At 38.0% G+C, this 17967-nt stretch overlaps 1 long non-coding RNA gene across 1 annotated transcript in view; it reads right to left on the minus strand.

Moving 5' to 3' along the window:
- The window catches only part of LOC127143480 (uncharacterized), a 151455-nt gene that overhangs the window by 131710 nt on the left and 1778 nt on the right, over window positions 1-17967 (minus strand). The window lies entirely within an intron of this gene.

Consider the following 17967-nt stretch of genomic DNA (forward strand, 5'->3'; position numbering starts at 1 on the left):
TGCCTTAACCTTTTGGCTGAGCGGCGATGTTAGCAGGATAGCAGATGACACTGTTCTCCACACTCTCATCTAAAGGTCTCTCTCCTTCGTCTCGTCTAGTATTATACATTATTCCAGATTTTCCTCTCTGTACTAATCAGGGATGTGACATTGCTGTGGAGGTGCATAGCAAAGAGAAGATTGGTGTATTTTTTCTTTCCTCCACGCATGCAAAGGTGCGACCTGTTAGTGTAAAATCAAGCCTCTCTCCCTCCCTACATCCCTTTAATTGGCTAAAATGATAGCCTTTCATCAATACTGCCTTAAAAATGCTTGGCACCGCCGCTATTTCTCTCTCTGTCTCTATTTTTCCCACTCCCCCACCTCCCGCTATTCTCCCCCCCTTTTTTTTTTCCTCTTTTTTTGTTCCTTTATTCAATCAAATCATGGTCAGTGCGGATCTTCGCTGAGGCCACACTGCAGCCAAGTCTTTGTGTTTCAGCATTAAGAAATTAGGATGGAGACTTCACCACAGAGAGGCAGAGAGGAGAGGTCTCATTAGTCCATAGATCACAAAGAAGAAGATTATCAGTCTGCACACAACAGTTAGAGATTTAAATGACATTAAAGGACATTAAATGGAGCAGCTGTCGTTTTGATATGATACCTCTATCTAAGGGAAAAAGACAAAATCCAGCGGGGAGCTTTCACCTTTTAAATATTACAGTGCTGCTATGTGATACCAACATCAGAGGCAAATTACAGCCGTACAAAAGCTGACTGTTGTCATTATTTAAAAGAAAATATGCCTTGATGTATTTTTTAGTCTCTCTCTACAGTATTAGCGTGTTGCTATATATAGAGAGAACTAAAGTGATGTTCAAAATAGTAGATTTATAATTTAAGCTACAGTAAATAATTACTTATAACAGTACACATCATTAAAAATATAAATCATTACATTTAATTTCTTCTTTTCACATGTAAAAATAGATAAAAGACAAAACAAACTGATCAAACAGGATGTTTTTATACTTACAATAAAATGAGAATTCCAGTATTTTAGATGCAGACTTTGAAGATAACAAAAAATCTGCATTTCTGTTTGTGTTTGAATATGAGAAGGAGGAAAAATAGAGAAATAGATATTTGCCTGTGTTGGTTTTTTCTCTGTACATTCCCTTGCATTTGCTCTACTTATGCAACCAAACATAAATTCATATCACAACATTCAGCTGCACTGAAAGTCCACACGGCGCTCCTTGCCATCCACATGTAATTTCTAATGAATCTGTTTTTTTTTTCTCTCTCTCCGTGCTCTGCCTGTTTTAGGCCACAATCATTTGTCATTTCAGGAGCCCTTTTTATACATTTGCTGTAGAGAAACGCTCCATTATCCGAGCTGACTATCTTTTCTCCTGTCTAGAGTGTCTGCACGAAACAGACCAGCAGGGGATTCACACACACAAAAACACATTACAGTCAACCAATACACACATATCTTCAGTTGAAAGCGAAAGCGACAGATTTAAGGATGGCTGCTCTGAAGCCAAACTGACAGAAACGCTTTTTTCATGTCAGCCAAATAATATTATTTTATGTGAGCAGCAAGGTGCTGATGTTGATTTATTGTGCGGGCCAATAAAAACCTATGTTAATTCCCTATAAAACAGTGCATTGTGGGACAAACGAGGGCGGTATAATGGAGTGTGATTAATCACATTACAGAGACATGGTGTGGTGACATGGCTACACACACACACAGGTTATAATTCTGAGTCATAACTGTCAGCAGTACAGTGGATCACATTGAGTTACAGGACTGACTGGCTTCAACAGGCCACGCTATAATAAAATAATACTCAAATTAGCAGTGAAATTATACATGACATTGAGTCATATTTTTTGTGTCACATCCAATGAATTCACCGGTTTTACTTATGAAAAATGAGCTCCAGTAATACCTAAAATTCCCATAATAAAGCTTTTTATGAAAGTGACATTTTCTTTAATGCAGAGGAAATGATGCAGGTTTTAAAACACAATAATAAAGCATTCAGTATAAACAGATTTGTCTATCAAATGTTGTGTCTTTTCTATCCTGAAACTGTCTTTGTACCAGTATGCCGGCAGTCAAGAGAGGCAGAGAACAGTTTGCTGTACTTTCTGTCGCTACAAATAACAGTCTAATACAAATCTGAGTGAGAATCAATGCAGCTATATTTGGCATCTAAAATCAAATCACATCACAATGTATTCAATCTCTACATCAAATTTCTTGGCTTCACTTTTTAAGAAATAAGCCAAGGAAAAAAAATTTGTAATTTGATGTTTGAACACTATTTTTGTTTTAGTTTATTAATGCAGTCCACATCCCAGGTTTGGCTCACGGCTCGTGAGCAGCATCTCACCACAGCACTGCAGAGAAGAGCAGAGCAGAGCAGAGCACAGAGGATGACTGAAGTCTAGTGCTGTGATGCCATCTATTGGAGCCCCGGCTGCCTCCATAACAGGACACGACTGAGAGGAGAGTCTCCTCAAAGCAAAAGCCACAGAGCCAGAGATACCCTGCAAAAAGCAGCTACAAAGCCTCGTACTGTTCAAAAGAAACAGAGATAATGGATGCGTAATGGGTAAATTTTAGCTGTATAAATAAAAGGTGAGTAAATTAAACTGATGGCATCTCTTGACAAATTTTTTAATTTCTACTAAATGTATGTGAAATCTAAATCAGAACAAAATGGGAATGAAAAATGTTAATATTTGTATTGTTTGAATTAATTCTGAGGAAAATTTTCAGGAGATGATCACTCCGTGTTTTTGTTGTTGAAGACAGTGGCAGTAGTGGCAGTTTACAAAACACACGCAAATCATTGAGATGGAAGCAAAGAGACTGTACTGGATGAGTAAAGTCTATATTGAAACGGACGAAAATAACAACTGACATTTAAGTCTTTTACCTGTCTCATTCAAATGCAGGCCAATGCAAACTGATCTTTTGGTTTGTGAGGCAGGATTATGAGACATAGAAGAATTCAGGATTACACAAGAAAAAAAGATTTTACCTTCTTTTAGGCTGAGAACAGGACTTCTGTTCTCAGCCTAAAAGAAGGTGAAATCAACTGCATTAAATGGGTCACAGATTTTAAATATAGGCATCCCTGTAAATATACTTTTACACCTGCTACCATCTGCCACACACGACCGATGCTTTGACTCTGTCCTTGTCTCTTCCGAGTCACACATATAAACCTACAGACAAAAATGCATATAAATCAGTGTATGTTCAGCTCCCAGCAAAATCTGTACTGACAAAATTATAAAGTGGAATTTATTGTCTTTTTTTATTACCTTTTATTATCTTAAAATGAGCGTGTTTTATGTCAATTAAAAAGCAAAAACATTTAGTGTGGAACATGTGGTAAACGCTATGAAACAGCACTTAAATCTTCACAAGACAATAAAAGTCTTCACTGAAACTCAAACTAAAAGCAGCCCCTCAGACATACAGCAAGACCCACGCACCACTTAGTGATTATAAAGACTGGACTACACTAGGGCTTTATGAAATAATTCAAAGATATCACTGAGCAATCAAATGAATAAATGAAACAAAAAAGAAAAACATCAACTGCAGATACCGGTTTTTCTGTAATTGTGTTTGAGAGGAAATACCAACACTGACTAACAGATATCCTCTATTTAAAAAGACACTATTGCCTCGTATTGACAGTGACTCTTTGTTTTCATTTCAGTGTCTCACTAACAATTCACAAATATAGTGCCGCTGCTCATCTGGGTTTATACTGATTTGTATTTGAGTGCACATATAGTACATTATGTGTTAAAAGAAAACCTCAGAGTGGACTCGGTTTGTCTATTTTTTGTGCGAGTGATGTACATTTCCAGCATGAGCTGCAGCATGGTTTGTATATTACAGATACCTCTGCACACATGCAGGATTCAGTCTTTGGTTATAAGACCTCTATGTTGCATGAGTGTGATTAAGTTCCTCTGTGTGCTGGAGATAATGAAAACGATCCTCTTGTTCTCCCTTCTCTCGCTATCTTTCCTCTGTGGTGTCTCTCTCGCTCCCTCGTCTCTTTATTCCCTTTGGTTTTACTGCAGGGGGCACTGATAGCACACTGCTGATACACACACATACAACACACACACACACACACACAGTGTACACGTGTGCACACAAACAAACAAATGCTCACATAAAATCAGGCCAAAAGGAGCAAGTTGCAAATGCTAGATGCGTCAGGACAGTGAGCATAGAAATATAGAAAAATATCACACAGATGTGAGAAACCTGAAATGGGAATAAAAGCTTGATCCATTTGGTTCCCATCTACATGTTTACTCCAACACCACTGTAAACCTGTTTCACCTGTTTAAATTTCCTGAAAAACCATTATCCACTGTGTTTTGTTTTGACACAAGCATCATATCATCATTCACAAACCCTGAAAAGAATACACCGTCAACACTGAGAATAATGGCTCCAAGAACTGTTCATAGAATTGACATCTAACATAACTGCAACTGTAAAAATCAGTGAAAAAAGCCTAATAAAGGTGAAGAGCAACATATTTCTAACAAGAACAACAAAGGGATAAAGAGAAGAGATGATTAATCAAGATCAATTAAGACCTGTTAGAGGTCTGATGTATAGAAGCGGCTGATTTGACTTTACATAGACGAGTATTAACCCTGCACTGCAAGACATAACAGACTGTATTACTGCTCCTCTGATCTCATTTGCTCTTGTTTCTAAATGATGTCAATTTGATCTACTTCACAAAATGAGCTGCTTATACATGTTTTCACCTTGATGCTGTTGAGTGTGAGTTATGACCTGTTCCCTGTGTTTTGTTTATGTTCGTTGTATGATAAAATCCCCAAGATTGTCAAAACATCTCATAACTGAGACTCTGTATTGGAGAGAATGTGTCAGCAATTTGGAACTTGTGCAGATATTAAGGACACTGTGCAAAACAGCCATTTGCCGCCATTTCCCCCATGTCCTTATATCCAAAGATTCAGTGAGGAATGTGTGGACTTCCTTGTGGACCCCTGAGATGCAGTGAAAGCCAGGGGCCTCTTACTATCTAACATGGTATCGTCATTTTAAGGACAATGTTAAATATTAAGTCTACTACTACTAATAATAATTATAGTAATGATAATAATAATAATCATTACTAATTTCTTAAAATGAGTAAAGTAAGTATATAATATATAACATTTATACATCAGTTTGTGAGAAAGAGAATACAGTGCTCTTACACCAACAATGTCAACTCTATCAATGGGGAAATTGGTGAAGTTGCCTCTTATTACAAAAAATATAAATTTAAAAAAAGAATTTAAAAAAGTATAAATCAATCCAATGTGGCCACTGTCATGCCACCAAAAACAGGAAATGGCCTTTAACTTTAACTTTTTTCTGACTGTTTACATTAAACAGAGGTCTGGTGTTATTCCTCATGATGCCAGCTAATGTTTGTCAGATAGTTAATGTGATAGCAAAATTCCTTGTAGTGAAATAAACACATTTTGTTTGTTCAGTTGTTCATATTTATGAAGCTTATATTACTCAAATATAAATATAAATGTGTTGCTAAAGTTTGCCTGAATAGCAGCCTTGTGTTCAGGACCACGGACAGCAACTACAGCTGAAAACCCCCCACTTTTGCTTTAGTGGAGTCACCTACAGGATCTTTGTATGTAAAGCACAGACAAAAAGGTTTGCTAGCCATGTTCTTATACATGCAATTTTTCATTAAAAAAGCCAAGCCTTCTTTTAAATGTCATTTACTTCTCATAAGAGGTAGCAGAGTAGATGATAAGCTTAGCAATACTCTATATATTACTGCATGCCTCCATACCAGGTATGAGGGGTAACTGAATTGTTTGAGAGAAGTGAAAACTATGTGAAATCAAACGTTATTGCCTTCTAAGTCACCAGATCTGAAATAAACAGACACCTACAGGGGTTTGGTGTTTCCAGTGTGTTAGACAGCACCCCCCACCACCATCATCAAAAGAGCAAATGAGGGAGAGTTCAAGGATTTGACTCCTCTTGACTCTCTTCATTTTTCCATATCTGTATGTAATTCAATTTCAAACCACAGCACAACAACAGATTCACAGATGTTTTGTTGTAATCCAGGCAAATAGTGCTTCAAAATTTCAGTGTGTCTCCTATAGCTTAAATGGGCTACAACCACACCCTGTCACTGTTATAGAATTTAAAGAGTTGTACTGTACATCTGTTCATATATCTGTTCCTAGGGGCGCCAATCATGTCAGTTTGTGTGTGCACACACAACATTTGCCTGTGGTATCTCAGCTCAAGGCTAAATGCTGAATAGCACACATGAGGCTTCATCATCAAGCCCCACTGCTAGTCAATAGGAACACAACTCCACTGACCTTGCTGCAAGGCCACTGTGCTCTCTGTGGCCCCTTCAAAAACTTCCCCATTGCCATCAAGTGTGCTTTATAATCTGCTTCACTAAAAGGACCTGCTACACTGACATTATTTTTGGAGATAATAAAAAGGTAAATATGTGTTAGTGTGGATTCAGTAAGTAAGACTATGTCCAGTGGTGAAAAAACACAAATTTTGGTCATCATGTTTGGTACAGTTATGGTATGGATAACGTAACTAAAACTACTGTTTAAGATTAACAAATGACTAACAAAAATGTCAACATTGAATTCTATCAGACCAGATGTGTATCTGTCACATTTGAGTTTGAGATTTTTTTTTCACTTCTATTTCCATTTTCCAAGAATATACAGCCCACTGATTTCACCCCTTTACTTTTCACTGTTACGGATTTGCTCATCAGGTCTTAGTCTGGGGAGTATGGTTTCTATAAAACAAAGTATATAAAATGGTTTGCATGCCCACACAGCTGCTTGCTGTTTAAACAGAATGTTAACCAGACTGTTACCGATTGTATTACAGTCCAACAGTGTCATTTCGATGTCTGCATCTATACAGTGCTTCTTCATAATTTCACTCTCTCTCACACACACACACACACACACATTCATGCACTGACCATCTGTAGCAATTTGGGGTTCAGTGTCAATACATTGTGGACAGGAGAACCCGAGGATCAAACTGCCAAGCCTGCAATTAGTGCATAACAAGCTTTATCTCACATAACACTGGGCAGTGGTCCTAGAGGTGAGGTGAGGTTGAGGTGAGCTGTGGTGAGCTGCATTCCAGACAATTTAATTTGTAAACATCGATGGGATCCAACAATCTAACTTCACACAGACTCAGATTTCTGACTTTGCATAAATGTAGCAGTGCACAGGAAAAAAGGACAAGCTCTCTATTAATGATGAATAATCACATTATGGTTTTAAGAATGCCAGATGTGTCTATTGTTCACTGACTTGATTAGATAGTTTCTTATGACTGAGATGTAAAAACCTACACAAAAAGTTAAACATCATCATTACTATTCACACAAGTCCTTGCTTTAGCTAGCCGGACATTTTGTTTTTAGTTTATGGTTATCTTTGTAATAGTGATATTGTGTACAGTCAAAGTCAGTACTATACTGATATACTGAATCTCAGTATATCATTGTTTATAGATTATCCTTTATATTCATAGTACTTTGTGCATTTTAATGTTTTTTATTGATATGATGTGTTTGTTGAATATACATATGTATGTATATATACACAATCTGTCCCTCACAATGAGCTCACCACTCACCTTCTTCTGGAAGCACGTCCTCTTGTTCAGTCTCTAACAATAAAGCTGATCTAGCAAAAAACACCTATGTGACAAAGTCCATTTAGGCAGACATCTCCATTTTTATACAGTCCTACCCTTACCCTGCCCATCTTTCGACAAAAGGACATAAAGAGGCAGAAGAGGCTACAACACGATACAGAGCGTACACACCGAACTTAGTTGACTAAAGCACTTTCAGCAATTGAAACCATCATTTTTCTCTTTGGGCCTCATTTAATCTTCCAGTTGTCCACTTCTGTGTGCCGAGCCAGTGTTTGAAACTCACTTGTGTTCTGTATGAGGGTGATGGCCGTGGACTGCGAGGCCACTAGGTCTATCTGATAATTGACTGCCAAATAAAGGGCTGTTCCTCTCTGGAGTCCTCTCTGACACCCACATCAATCTGTCTTCACTTAGAGAAGGCCTAGCCCAGTCCTTCACGACCCCCCCCCTCGGCCCCCCATCTCCTCTTCCTCCCCTCTCTCTCCACCATGCCATTCATCCATCCACCACTTCATCCCTCACACCCCCCTCCCTCTTTTCCAATTATCTATCCATCTATCTATCTATCTATTGGCCCTGACCATTTATCCTTCAGCTTCTCATCCTCCTTCGCTCTATCCCATCAACACCACTTCTCTTGACGTGCTAACAGCTGTTTGACAGTAATGGCTCTAAAAGCAGAGCAGGGTGTCAGTCGATGTGTGTGCGTGTGTGTGCAGCTGTGTGTGTCTTTGCATGTGCGTGTATAGACAAGGAGCCTTGAGGCCTAAAGAGGCTTGAGCACGCTGCCATCAATGACAACTGTACTCTCACACAGACACACACGTTCAAATCAATATTAGGTGTAGGCCTATTCAACCTCACTGCTAGCATGTCATTGCAAGAACTGTTTATAGAAATGATAAAAAAAACTCTCATATAAAAAAGGCTATACTTTTATATATTGTGTATATATATAATATATATATATATATATATATATAATACACTATCAACATTCACTCAGATGAAGGACTAGAGCTGAAAAACTGACATGCATGAAGCTTGTGTGTGTCTACAAGCAGTTTTTGGTCACTGGACGACTGTTTATACACAGCACCAACCCCAGCACTTGAATCAACAATGTTAAATACCAGGCTAGCTCTTTACTCAGAAACCCTTCATTACTGGGAAGAATTTTTAAATTTTGCAAAATCTTTACGACATTTAATTATATTTACATCACTTTGTGTGTGACATTGAATTTGTGTGTTTTTATGTGTGTGTGTCTGCATTCTTGCATGCGTGTGTGTGCGCACATGTTCACCCCCAGTAGCTTGTCCCTCCCCTCCCTAGACTGTGTATTGTGATGCTGTCAGCTTGCTGTTTGATGGATGGCTAACGATTACACCAGGCCTCATCCTCTGGCTCATCATCTGCACCATTAGTTATAGATCCACACCCACATACACACACACACACACACACACACACACACACACACACACACACACACACACACAGAGTTCTGCTGCTGCTTATCCAGCCAGCATCTTCAAGGCAGCACACACACACAAAGATAGTAATGTTTTTGTTTGACTGTGTCTTGGTCAGTGATGCTCCTTTCCTGCTCTTCATTTAAATCTCACACACTCAGTTAATCCATTACACACTTAAATACTATCCCCTTTACTTGCTAAAATCAAACATTTCTACAGTGCTGAAGCTAAAAATGGGTGAGAGCCATAAAGATTTAAAAAGAAAAACTGAAAAATAAACTTTACAAAGAGACATAAAGCAGAAAAATGGAAATCTAAAAAAAAAAAGGTATGGATCCTGCCATTCTCTTTCCCCTAGGTCCCATCCACTTCACCACTCTCTGAGATTAAATGTGTGCCCATTATGGGTAATCTACTATCCACATTGTTGTTGGAGTGTCGAGTGTTGCAGCAGTGTTTCCCAGAGCATGTCTGCAATAACATGCAGCAGAATATGGGAGATAATAATGTGTGTGAAATGTGTGTGTATTTATGTATATGTAAAGGGGTTTAACATGAGAGAAAGCAAATGACACCTCCTTCCTGAGGAAACTTTTACTTCTTTTGTATTTTAGGTGTATCAGCAAATAGCACTGTAGTGCATGTTTTAAAATAACTGCAGACACTGAAAGAACAGAGGAAAATAAACTGATAAAGATTATCTCAGAGGAGAGAGAGACAAAAGACCGGCAAGCAGGAGAATAACATGTCAGCAAAAGACTGCAGGCGAAACCAGAAAAATATTTTTACATTTTATCCTCAGTTTACACAAACATACATACATATAATATTCGTAATGCTAATACTACAATCTGAGGTACTTTCCCTTGCATAATTAACCATTGAAGAAAATCATCAAGACATATAATTGGCAATAGTTTACATATATACATATTTAAATCTGGTATTCTACATCTACTACAGTTTGAAATATTATATATTAATATTAATATGTCGACAAAGTTACTGCAAGTAGATAATTTTTTGGCACAAAAAAAAAATGATTGACCACCTACAGTTGTTCTTGATGCTTGTTTTGAGCAGTTTAGAAAACTCTCTACTCTCTACTGGATAAAGCAAAATTCACAATTTTCAGCTGTGGATGCAACATGATTTTTTTAACATTGAAATAACAAATAACACACACAAGCCTGGTCCTATCACATTTAAATAATCAGTCTTTGTCTTTGCTGTGGTTTTGGCTACTGAGACTAACAACTACAGTGCAGAGTTGTCACATCAGAAAAACTACAGAAAGTTCAGTAAAGCTTGAAGTTTTATCTCCACACAACAGCACCAAATGAATGAGGCAATGTGCTGCTTGACAGCTGAAATGGAAGGGCATGGGAAATAAAGTTAACATCAATAAATGTTAATAAAAAATGTCTGCTGTTCACTGTGTATGAATAAACCCCTTTGACCACAGATGATCAAGGTAACTGTATAAAGCTTCTAGCTGCATTTACCTGCTTTGTTATTTGAGGTAAAATTCATAATATAGGGGTTACATTTCATTAACTTTTTAGACTTCGTCCTTCCCTCATAACTATCTAGACACTGACATTCTTCAGATGTTATTGATGCTTGTGGGTCATATAAAGAGATATGGCTAAACAGAATGTGACTGCAGCGTCAAGGTAATGTTCATAGTTTTGAAACTAAGTTTACTAAAACTAAAAACATCCCCAGAGTGAGACTGTGGCTGGATAATGTTGGAAACACAGTTGGAATCAGATTACATTTTCTATTAATATAATGGAGGAAATATTGTTAGAGTACAAAGTAGTGTATGTCTTTGGCAGGTCACAAAGATGTTGATGCTGAACATATCAGTAAAATATTCACAGGCAATGTGAATAAAAATCTGGTCTTGCAGTACAATATCTACTTGTAGGGTCTACAGCATTATTCAACTGTTGTACAGTTATGTTTAGTTTTTAATATAGAGCAAAACCATCATCTTTCCACAACCTTAACCAAAAATTATACATGCAAACCCCAGACTGGTGTCACAGTCATGCGCTTTATATATAATAGTGTAATTGGGAAAACAATTTAGTAATATACAAACAGAATTTCTAGGAGACAGGCTTGTCTTTTAAGCTGATATGGCAAACTTGATGGTTAAAAGTTGCTTACTTACATATCCAACAGTTAGATAGCGACATCATCATTCATTTGGAGTTGTGTTTGTTTGTCTTTTACAGCTACTAAATGCTCAATTGTGTTCACTAGCTAGTCACTGACCGTCTGCGGTTCGGGGCTGGACAGATAGTGTACAGTAGGTTTTTAGAGCTTTTTCACTAAAAAATAAAAAAATATTGCTGCAGCTGAAAATGGCACAGAGCAGTGGGAGTAAAGCCTCAGGCCAGACGGCAAAACAATGAGTTGACTCTCACTATAAAGTTCTGTAAAGCCAAGGTGAGCTGCAGATTAGGCTGATAAATCTGAGTGACCCCTTTCACATTCTCATATTGTTTTGATGTTATTTAATGCACTGTTATTATACAAATATTGATTATACCTTCTGTAAAGAGTGACTGTAATGTGTGTGAATGTATCCTTTGAGATACCAAGACTGTCAGCTGGATGACTAAATTGGGAAATTTAGTGTACCCTGTAAAGCAGTTGGCTATAAGTGACTGTACTGAGTCATGTAATTCCTTAAATATAGTCATCTTATCACTAATTCCAAGTTGCTACCTTAATATCACATGAAACACTACAGATATACTGTTTTCCTGTAAAAGTATGCAAGAGGAGTATCTGTATACTGGGACCTGGCAGAACAATTTTTGGCAGTTATTATAAATCTCTAGTCCTGTGAGAATAAATCTTTCCACTTAGTACCTTTTGACTTTGACTGTGCCCTCCCCTCTCACCTCTACTTTATCAGTATGAGACAACTCCTGGTTTCAGATCAACACCTGGAGCTGAGAGCTGCCCCACAGTATCTAACCAGGAGGTATAACAGCTTGACTGTCCCTAGTTCCTCTCCGTCCACTAATGCAGCTCTTAACACTTTCATCACCCCTCGCTATAACCCTCATTAGCTTATCAGGACAAGACAAAAGGGAATATTAACAGTGCCTAGACTGCTCAGGGGCCAAGCTGAGGTGTCACATCTAGATAGTAGGTATTGCTGTGCAAGTCCTCACATCCTCATCCACCGCTACAACTCTGTAAGCCTCTCATTGCCTTATCATCTTAAGACAATACCCCTGATTCCTGCCCCTCTACCACAAGAGTTGGTGTATTTATTGAGGTATCCACTGGTCATCCATTACATACGGCACCTCAGACTCAAATACACGACCACCAAACTTCACCTTAACCCCTCTGTATCCTCATTACCTTATCTCAAGAAGACAAGGCAGAGTGAAGGTAGCTTTACTTAGCTTAAGGTCTGACTGATTGACTTTGCTAGCTTTTGGATTAGCTGTACAGCTAACGCGGCTCCTGCAGGCCAAGGTGAGGGCTGCCTTAATGTAGCAGCTTTGGGGTAGAAAGCTGACTAATTTCAGCTTCTATCACTGTTAGCAGGGCTTCAGCAGGCTTCCTGAGAACCACAGTGAGTGGCTGCTAAGACAAAGTAGCATAAGGTTAATCCCAGCAGTAGAGAAGTCAGGAGGTATTAGTGGATATTTAAATGAAGGGACCGATTCACACCTGTTTCTTCAATGTGTGTGAATATACATTATTTCTACAGTAAGTTTTCAAAGACGAATATGCAAGAACACAAAATTCAGTAACAAAGCAACTGTGCAGTACAGTGTATGTCAGAATTAAATCGGGGCATATTCATGGGAACATGACAGTGGGGAAATGTAGCTTTGTAGGAAAAGAACCAAGTTAAAAAGAGACCATCCCTGCTTAAGTTTTGAGGGTGTTTTGCGTCTACATTTCAGGGTAGGTTTGGTTGCATACATTCCAACTTTTCCATTTTCACTGGAAGTCTATCTACCTATATTTTCAGGCCATCTATCAGTAATCTTCTTATGTGTTGTTTTAAGGAAAAATACATTTTTGAAGACAGACAAGTTCCCATATTAGTTGTTTACCTTTACTCACACCACACACGTTTTTCCCCATTGTGACCTGCTGACCTGAGAGCTGCTCACAAGCAAAAATACTCCACGACATATGAAGACTGTAGAAAATGTAGAGACATAATTACAAACTTAAGTACATTTTCCCAGGAAATTTGACTACACAGTTCATAAATCCTCCTCACAGTGTCCCATTTATAACACACTTTAATTCTTTCTCAGGCCATCTTTACAATAACAATGTTGACGTTCAATTCAAGCTACACAGACATCCTGTAATATGAAGCTTTTTGAAAAACCTAACCAGAGGTAAAAACTGTTGTAATTTTAATTTTGTCACTTGGTCAACAACAAAGTTCAACCATACATACAACCATGAACTTTCCAGCGCAAGAATCTGAAAGGCAGACATAACAGATGTGACAGAATACATTGCTTGGTTTCAGCAAGTGAAATTCTAATACAACCTTTTTATGATCACTCATGCTGTATGTGAGTATACTGCAACTGATAATATGCAGTTGTTCTCACTCTCCATATTGTTTTGTTTATGCTGTCAGGCACCTGGATGCGTGCAGATTTTATTATAGGTCTCATTGGAACTACCCTGGCATTACTGTCAGTCTTGAAGAAGTCAGCATTTACAGCCTTTGATCATCTCAGTATGTTAGATTTATTCAGTTGCACAACAGAAACAGGAAGACATATCAATGAATGTGCTCTATACTAAAGTTGCTCTTGAAACCAGGAAGAAGAAACACTTTTCCTACTCTGAAAACACAACAGTGTGCAGAACCCTACTTGACATTTTAAAATTTCTTTCACCCAATACACACATCACACACAACAGTATCCATTAGCATACACATATATATGGCAACTTTCAATAGACCTCCTTTCCTTCATATTTTAATCTGTATATCGTGAAACCCGCTATATGCAGCTGTCCACTGCTTCCATGAACACATTCACAGACAAACTCCTCATGTGAAGTAACCGGGGAAATCAGAGTTCATAGGTTAAGTACAGAAGCTGTCCAAATCAGTAGGTCAGCCAGTTGACAGAGGAAATGACGGGCTTAATGACTGGCTGCTGCTGCTAATGACTGCCTGTACACAGCTAGCTGGGTGGAAGGGGAGCCCGATTGACAGATGCACACACAGACACACAGGTGCACTCTCGCACACGCACATCCACAGATTACAGACGAAATCAGCCCTTCGCCCCTCCTGTTCGATGAGCTGTAATTGGTGGTGAGACCCAACCATCCAGTCCTGAGCGGCGGAGGCCCCACCCACTACTTTAACAGCCCATTAGCAGCTATTAGAGGGTCCTCAGGGAGCTGTACGGGTCACATCACGCAGCTAACCTAGCTGAGATTAATAACCCATGAGATTTAATAGAGACAATGCTGCTTCGATTAAATTCAAAACAATTTATGACACTGAAGTGGGAGAAACTATGACGAAAAGCAGCTGGAAATAAAGATGCACCATTTATTTTGATACTTACAGTCATACTTGATGTTTATTGGCCCCATTACTATGTGAATGTCTTTATAAAGGCATTCTTACTGCTTTACAGGTTTATAATAGATTTTAAAATGTTGCAGCTAGTTTATTACTCACATTACTTACTCACACAACAACCTAAAGCCAAAATCCTTTTTGATGTACTTGAAGAATTTAAGCTCAATAGGCCGCCAAGATCTTTAGGAAGATGTCAACTGGTAGCGCCTCAAGTCAGAACCAAACACACTGAGGCAGCTTTCAGCTATTGTGCTGCACACAGATATATACAACTACCTGATGATCAAATGCTCTCCAGCACTAGCCACTGTCAGATCCTAATTCAAACATCTGCTGTTTTCATGTGCCTTTAATTACTTTCTTTATGTATATGTATTTCCTTTGCTCAGTTTATTACTGCACTACGGCTGCACTACAACTGTTCTTCTGGTGTATATTATTTTGTAATTTATTTTATCTAATGCTACTCTATTTCAATTGAATTTATTATCCTTTTAAATGTTGTTCTAATGCATTCCTTTGAATTATGTAAAGCACTCTAAATTGCCCTGTTTGAAAGACACTGTACAAATAGAGTCCTCAAAGAGGAGGCCGATATCCTGTAAAAAGAATGAGATTCACACACACACATACTCTTTAATGAATTAGTGCATCAAAAGAGCTCTAATTCAGATGAAGGGGACCTCAATGTAGTCAATGTACAGAATCTATGAATGTCTTGACTACCAGAGCAGTGTCTGAGATTCTCCTTTTTTATTTAATAATGAAAAGCCAGAATAGTGCGATGTCAACATCTATACAGTTACTTTGGTTTCAGTATATAGGGTAGCATTGAACTGGGGCACACTAGAGATATAAGATTTGAGATTTTTGTTTCAAAAGTTAACTACATGAAAAGAACATTGCAAATTAAAAAAATAAATAAATAACCTCAAACCTCAAGTTTTCAACTTTCAAAGTTTATCGCTCTTAAATAAAAATACTAAAATCGTTGTTAGATTATACTCAGTAAAATGGAGGTGATGGTTTTTTATCCCTCTCTTTCTCACACACACACACACACACACACACACACCTGGACTGGGAAGCGAGGGGTTGAGCAGTTTGTTGGTAACAATCTAAGCAGTGATGCATGCTGTGTGACTAAATGACTGTAACCCTCCAGACAGACTGAGACTCTGCCTGTTAGTATGTGGCAACACCAAGATAGCTCATTACCCATTCTGTTCCAATTGAATTTTAACCAGCGTTTTTGTTCCAGTGCAAATTCTGACATTTCAATATGCCAACTGAGAATTCAGCTCATTTGAATATAGCTCGCTTGTTTATTGTTCCCTGAATGAAAAAAAACAGGAGGAAGAAAAGTGTGAAACTTTACTGATAGGGTGATGGGTACTCTGAGCAAGATCAACTTTAACAGGGTTTCTTCACATTTATATCACATATTCATCAGTACTCTCCGACTGTAGGTAATAATATTATTACATACATATGCCCATTATGAGCTGAGGAGCTTCTTGGCAATTGTAGCTAGCAGAAGTGACCGTGTTTGCTACAGGTCTGATTGTGCTGACAGAAAACACTACAGAAAAGGATTAAACAGCCTTCTGCATGCACAACTCAGCACAAGTGCTCAACTTTATGGAGCAACAGAATTTCTATAATAGTCAACATTTCAAATCAGTGCAGGTAACCATAGCAGCAACACGCCAGTGCTTCACAACTAGCTGGTAAAACTAACATAACAATTGGTCAAAACAACCACACACAATACAGTAAAAATGTCTTGATAAAAAGAACCAGAAAAGGTGGCGGTGAAGACAGCATTTCCTACCTTTTTATTTCTATAGATATCTCAGTTTAAGAACCACAGAAAAGCAAAGTATGCTGTGTTCAAATCACAATCCATCTTTAAAGTTTGTCCCTAGTCATTTTTAGTTAAAGTTATTATTATGCGTTGAGCAGAAGACCTGTTGCTATGGTTACTCACAGTTTAATATAGCTTGCACACTGATGTAAAAAGGTGGTTGAACTGTTGATCAGCGTGGTGACAAAAATCACTCTCTTGTTCATTCAGTTGCTACTCCTCACTATAATAGACCATCAGTAGTTGAGTCTGTAGTGAGCAGTGCATTTCAGATTTTCATTCACATTTTGCATGATTACTGACATGTAAAATGGCATGACTTCAATTTTTTATTGATCTGTACAGAGGGGTTGTTAGCAGAAAGTAGTGTACATGCCATGGAAAGTGTGGGCATTTTTGAGTATTCATTTTGAGTTGAAACAATTAGTTGATAGAAAAATAATCTGCAATTAACTGATTGTTTCAGTAACTTATCAAGCAAAAACTACTGGAAAAAACACCACATGGTTATAGTCATGTTATGAAATTTTAACAGAAACCTAAAAGCCAATAACAAACAAGCATTTGTTATGGCATGAGCGGCATAGCTAAGACGTAGTGGTTATGGTAGGAGTTTATTAATTGATGCCAAGTTGACCTGGCTCATACTGCATCAGGATACTTCATTGTGGATGATCTCTTACATGCTGTACTGCTCATTTAATTTGTAGATTTGAAATAGTCTGTCCTTAAGTGATGACACCATCTAGAAATACACCCTGAAGCTGCTCTATGTGTAAAAGATGGAGAAACTGTTGGAAAATTATGACAGTGGCCATGGTGGATATAATAGAATATAATTATTACAGAGCCCCAACATTCAATATAACACATTTGAGTGCAATATCTCCAACAATAAACCCTCTATGTCAGAGTCACAGTTGACTGTCAATTAGCAAGATCATCTTAAGATTTCACATATTCCAGTCTTAACACTGGTTCCAGACTTAGAGGAATTGTCTGTGTTCAGTATATACCGGGGATTATTTTGTGATAATGTTGTTGTTTCTTTTTGGATGTGTCCACTTCCCAAGAGCCTGTATTACCTACATCTACTTCATTTAATCATTTACCCCACATCCAAGAAAAAGTTACTACTGTATTTCACTGGCCAAATTTAGTTCCTGTACACTGAAATATCCTTCATACAAAGCAACCTTTGAGGAGTAAGTAGATAAAACAAATAGCAAGTTACCCTGAGATCATTTTA

This window comes from Lates calcarifer, linkage group LG17 (assembly GCF_001640805.2).
Source record: "Lates calcarifer isolate ASB-BC8 linkage group LG17, TLL_Latcal_v3, whole genome shotgun sequence".
Taxonomy (NCBI): domain Eukaryota; kingdom Metazoa; phylum Chordata; class Actinopteri; family Centropomidae; genus Lates; species Lates calcarifer.